Source organism: Arachis hypogaea, chromosome 19, assembly GCF_003086295.3.
Source record: "Arachis hypogaea cultivar Tifrunner chromosome 19, arahy.Tifrunner.gnm2.J5K5, whole genome shotgun sequence".
Lineage (NCBI taxonomy): Eukaryota > Viridiplantae > Streptophyta > Magnoliopsida > Fabales > Fabaceae > Arachis > Arachis hypogaea.
In genome coordinates, this window is record NC_092054.1 from 151,031,079 (window position 1) to 151,037,187 (window position 6,109).

General features: G+C 31.0%; 1 long non-coding RNA gene across 3 annotated transcripts; it reads right to left on the minus strand.

Moving 5' to 3' along the window:
* Positions 1–553: 553 nt before the first annotated feature.
* Positions 554–5,665, minus strand: LOC112777448 (uncharacterized). Of its 3 annotated transcripts, XR_003190432.3 has the most exons (8): positions 5,407–5,665; positions 5,176–5,306; positions 4,951–5,042; positions 1,950–2,019; positions 1,401–1,508; positions 1,288–1,312; positions 1,105–1,200; positions 554–1,001 (listed from the first exon to the last, which is right to left on the minus strand). It is a non-coding gene; the product is annotated as an uncharacterized lncRNA (long non-coding RNA). The 3 variants fall into 3 exon arrangements; XR_011877839.1 differs by having other exon boundaries at positions 1,288–1,508; XR_003190431.3 differs by lacking the exon at positions 4,951–5,042 and having other exon boundaries at positions 1,288–1,508.
* Positions 5,666–6,109: the final 444 nt, after the last annotated feature.

Sequence of the window (6,109 nt, forward strand, 5' to 3'; positions counted from 1 at the left end):
AGTTTAGTGGATATTGTAACCACAACTAGAAAATGGATTAATACAGACAGATTTAGTCTTTATTATAGACGAATTTTTGGTTACCGATGAAATTACCGACGGATTTTGTCCCTCTGTAAAAGCCCCTCGGAAATTATTTACCGACGAATTTTTTTTCCGTCGGAAAATTACCGACGGATTTTTACCAGTTACCGACAGATTTTCCCTCTGTAAATTCTCCATCCATTTCCCGAAGGCGACGAACTTTCCGACGGATTTTACAGACGGATTTTTCGACGGATTTTCCATCCGTAATTACAGAAGGATTTTCAAACAGATTTTCTGTCTGTAATTACAGACGGATTTTCAGACAGATTTTTTGTATGTAATTACAGACAGATTTTTTGATAGATTTTCCATCTGTAATTTGAACTTTGGAAAATCATCTCACACTTTGATTACAGACAGAAAATCTGTCTGTAAATCCGTCAGTAAGGTAAAATAGAATTTTTTTTATTTTTTAATTACAAAATAAACTTATTTTTATCTAATTTGTATTCGAATATTTATAATATTTCAAAAAATAAACAAATTCATCGTATTATCAAACTAAGAAAAGTACTATAAACAAGCAAGTCAATATAATTCAAAACATAAACAAAGTATATAGATACATCAACTATAATTTTCAGTATATTGTTCAACCATACTAAAACTATCAACTATAACTCTGGTATGTCATCCTTTTCAGCTTTTCCATCTTTGTGATCCACTTTTATTTCTCTGTCTAGTTCCTCATTAATCTTCTTATTTTGAGTTGCCTTGTGGGGTGGTGACATATGGAAAGACAAGCACTTCAAATCAATTGGATTCAGCTTTCCCAAAGACTGAATTCTGAGAGTCCTAAGCGGTGAGGTACCAGAAGATCTTGGACTATTCTCTTCGGTTCTGACAATGTATTTTATGGATTCTGGAAGAACACCTCCAATAGACTTCAAAACCTCACAAAAGTAGGCTAGAGCCTGAGGGAAAAAAATAAAATTAGTTACATTCATATTAAGGGAGACTAAGATTTAATGAATCACAATTAGGAACAAAAATTGATATTCAAAGGGATGTTTGAACCTGATCAATAGACTTATCCTTAATCCTCAAAACCTTATTTTGCAATATGATTCCCGGATAGAGCCCATGCAGATCACACAGGGTTGTAATAACCATCTGCAAAATGAAGCAGATGAATGTAAGAACAAAATGGAAAAAGAATGCTGTATTTTAATCAAACACAAAGAGGGCATAACGAAATACCTCACGTAAGAAGATAGATTATAGTCTGTAAAAATACAAATGCCAAAGCATTGATGGGTTAGGTGGCTGCAACAAACTGAGAGAAATAATCAAACATAAATATTAAGTCTCACAAATTTTTATGAGGTGGAAGACATCAACATCTCTTGTAAATAGTTTAGCTCCAAAAAGAAGTCCTGCACCAAGAATGAATGCAAGAGCCAATCCCAGAACCAAACCATCTGTAATATAATTGTTTGTTAGTCTTATAGCTAATTTATTTGAGCAAAGATTAGAAACTTTTTTTTTTAAATAGCAATGTAAACCTGTAATAGTCGAGCTGCCCAGCAAACATATAAATGAAACATATATAAATACAGTAGAGAATGAAATATATAAATATATAAATACAGTAGAGAATGAATACATTCATATTAATATATAAATATATAAATATATATAATCATATGAAATATAAATTTTCAAATATATAATATATAAATATTTTTTTTTGGAAGGATTAGGACAAAATTCAACATGACCAAAAGTTACAGCAAATAAATTAGAGTTTGACCATCGGAAAAGAAATGAAGTGCAACTTAAGAATATAAAAATAAAAATAATTTATGCTCCACAGCATATGAAATTGCAATAAGTTGAATTTTAACTCCGAAAAGACATACTTTAGTCAGGATAGTCAATATACTCCAACAGGTAGATCACCATATCATATTTCTGGCGAATCTCTCTTATCTGAAAGAAAAGTGGTAAAAATTAGAAGGTTTTTTGTATACAAAATGTTATATTCTTAATATAAACTCAATTCTAGATTTTCCTCAAGAAAAATGATGAGCATTAATGGAGAGCCCTACTGCCAATTGCCATATGTTTTGGGAAAATTTGCATGCATAAGAAAAAAAAATGTTTTGGTCTCTTTGTTTAGAATCTTATCTGTGCAAAAAATTAGACCAGAGAAGAGATATACACCTTGCACCACGATAATCATGCACCATGATAACCCTTAAAATTACAAGTTTACAACTCATATGGTTCGGTTAAACTAGCTTTGCATATAAATTTTTATTTTATCTCATGTATAACCTCTGTGCACTGTCCCTGCCCCTATCTATCTATCTATCTATCTATCTATCTATCTATCTATCTATCTATCTATGTTTATGCTTTCCCCTATGCTCTCTCAATCTAGTGGAACATAACATACAAGAAAAGTGCTCTGGTATTCTGAGAAAAGGAAAAAATCCTTTTATTATTTAATATAACTCTTATTAATTGTTATTATTGGAAACATTTCAAGTGCATCGGGAGTACTAGTGCTCCAGTTGTTTTAACCGTTGATCTGAATTATAAAAAATATATATAATATATATTAATTGAGATTAACGGTTAAAACAACTGGTACACTGATACTCCTCGGTGCACTTGAAATGTTTCCGTTATTATTATTATGTTATGCCCATCAAGTATGAAATAGTGGTAAGTCAAATAAATATTTTTGAAATTTTTTTTTTCAATCACAATTTACGAATATTGACCCCAAGTCTCTATGTTGGGAACACAACTAATTTATATGCAAAGGAATGCTAGCAGTCTTGACATATAAAAAACTATGATATATTATTAAATTATTAAATTAAAAAAATTAAATTAATAACTAAATAATGACTAAAAATAAATGACTCCTAACATTTTTCATATATATACAGAGAGACACACACAATATTATTGGATAGTAACTAAGCTCTACACCAAACCATACAAATATCTATGCATTTATTATAGATTTAACTTAATATGAACAAAAAAGTATACGTATATAGTTTACAATATAGTACTTTATCATAAGTACGAATCATCATAATATAGTACTAGTACAAATACATATCACAAGAATAGAAATCATAAGTAGGTATCTTATCCGATATTGTTGGTATTCTTTAAGGGAGAGGGCCGGATCAAAATGCTATTAATTAGACTACAAAAAATGGCACTAAAAATATTTTGTCTGATATTATAGTAGGTGAATGCTATGGTGCCTATTACTTTATACTTAAGTTACTAAAAATGGTAAATAAATAATATTTAATAAATTTTACATGATTTATTTTTTATTTTAAATGTTTTATTTTTTACTTTAAAAAGAAAATTAGGCAATTTAGACACCATAACAAAGGCACCATAAAACTCACCATTATAGTATATATATATGATGTAAACAAAAACAAGGATATTTGTACTGATAATTGTGAAACTTGGCATAGTGTAGAGGGATTTAGGGCCTGCAAGGTGAACCAAAAATTCCAACTCCAAAGGAATGAATGGTTAGAAAAAGCATCATCATCAGCATCACCATTATTGTTATCCTCAAAAGTTGTTGATGGTGTAGTAGTATACAAAAACTCACCTGAGTACACCTTATCTATCCTTCCATAGTAGAGGCCAAAATCCAGGTATACAGGTATACAGATAAGAAATAATAAAATAAAAGAAAAAAGAAAAAAAAAAGCAAACATGATAAGCTTTGTCCTTTGGATATAGATAATGTTTAGTTGCTTCAAACCTTATAAAAAAAATTCCAGATGCATGGAGAATGCAAATCTCAAATGTGCTGTAGTTAAAGGCTTAGAAAATAATAGTTTCAGAGCAATAACAGAGAGAAGATTTTTCATAAGGCTAGTTTTGCATTTTTTGGGTATTAACCATTTGATTTATAAAGCTTCTCTTGCTTTTGCTGCGCTAATTATGCCAAAAATGAAGGAACCTGAAGTTATATGGTTTCTGTCTCTCTTCATATTGATTCTTAATTTTTTGTTTGTGTGAAATGACAAAAATTGTTAATGTATTGTGATATGTGATTTATTGTTCTTTATGTGAAGCATCTAGGACTTTGAAGCTGCCTAGTGGAGTCATAATTCAAGGTAAATCAAAGCATACACTATAGATAATCCAATTGTGCAAATTTAATAGAAATTATTATTAGTGTAAACCTGTACTAAGATCTATACCACTATCTTAGCTATCAATATAACTTTTTCTGCATAAACAGATTTTCTTATATGTTTCCAAAATAGATATAGTTGAAGGAGGAGGACCAGAGGCACATGACCAGAGGACCAGAGATTTTCTTACATTTGATGACTCTATTAAGACAAAAAATTACAAGTGCTAAATAAATTACATGTGATTTAGCAAAGTCGGCTGGGAAATTCAACAGTATTGTAGATAAATTTCTTTAACCCATGTTGCAACACACCACTGATTTGGACCTTCCACCTAAACCCTTATAATGTGCCATTTTTATTTGGTTCCATTCTAATCTGTAACTAACAGAACAGGTCAACTGACGCAAACAACTCTGACATGACAAATTAGTTCAATTGCAAGAAAGAACAATAAGTCAATTAGTTGAATTGACATGTGCACTGATTCAATCAACAGAGTAGCAAACACCTAAATTTTAACTAGAGAAACTATTCCAATTTTTTAAATACTTTCTCACCTTTCCTTGGAATTAAGTTCATCACCTAAACATAATCTCAAGATAAAATAGAAAATCCATAGCACCAAAAGGACAGCTAACAAATAACAGCAGCTAATTGTTTCACAGCATCTGTGAACCAAGCAAAATGCAAGGAAAATTCTAAAGCCTCAACTATAGACTATAACCTTTATATGATATACTCGCTTTCTATTAGTCACAAATGTTCCACCTTTCTCAGGATTTTGTGCTGTCACCTGCACTCCATTTAGGAGAGGACCTATAAAGAGTGATATATGGTTTCTTTTAAACTCCTTATATATCCAAAACATCCCAATTATACTCAACATAATAAGAGTCATAAACAAATAAACTCTAAAAAGGGGAAAATGATGGAAAAAAGTTGTTCTCACTGTTGTGCTTGAGCTTTCAAATCTTCGTGCAGTATCAATATATAGATGTCTTCCTAGAATATTTACTTGAACCTTTGTATATAAACTAAGCATTGTTGTGGCCCATACTGACAATGCGATTCTTGTAAAACCTAGAGAAAAAGAAAATACAGTAGAAATATACATTGTAATAATGAAATTTTATTGTATCAAAAATTGGAAGAAAATATAGTAGAAAATTCAAATACTCACCATCGGTGTTAGGTTTGAAGGGAAGAAAAAGTCGCTGAAGGAGGATTAGGGTTTGTCCTCGTAAAAGAGGGGAAGAGACGGGACAGCACGGGAACAGCGATGATTGACGACGACAGTGATGGAAGTCCCAAAGGTGTTGATGATGGAAGAATGCGGTGGATGAAGGCGCTGAGGAGAAAGGTTTGGAGTGTGAATGGAGAGGAAGATGACTGTGAAGATGACTGTGAAGCTTTCTTTTGGAGTGTGGAGCTCGAGAGGATAGAGGAAGAGTGGGTTTAACTCAATATTTCCGACGAAAAATTTTAAATTACAGACGGATTTTCCGTCTGTAATAATTTAATAAAACGCAGCATTTTTTCTGTTTAATTACAGACGGATTTTCTGTCTATAATCATTTTCCACGAAAAAAATTAATTTTACCGACAGAATTATCGATAGATTCTATTTTCCATATGTAATTTATGCTAATTCATTTTTTTTGTTTTTCGACAAAAAAATCCCTCTGAAATTCTATCTATATTTTTGTGGGATAAAATCCGTCAAAAATATCCGTCTGTAATAACTAATTTTCTAGTAGTGAACTAGGGCTTTAAGATATATGTGCTTGTTCTTACTGGTGTGAATAGTTTAACTAGAACTTTGAAATTGGTTGTTACTATCTTCAGTACTTTTGCATGGAAGAATACTATTCTTGTTGATTGAA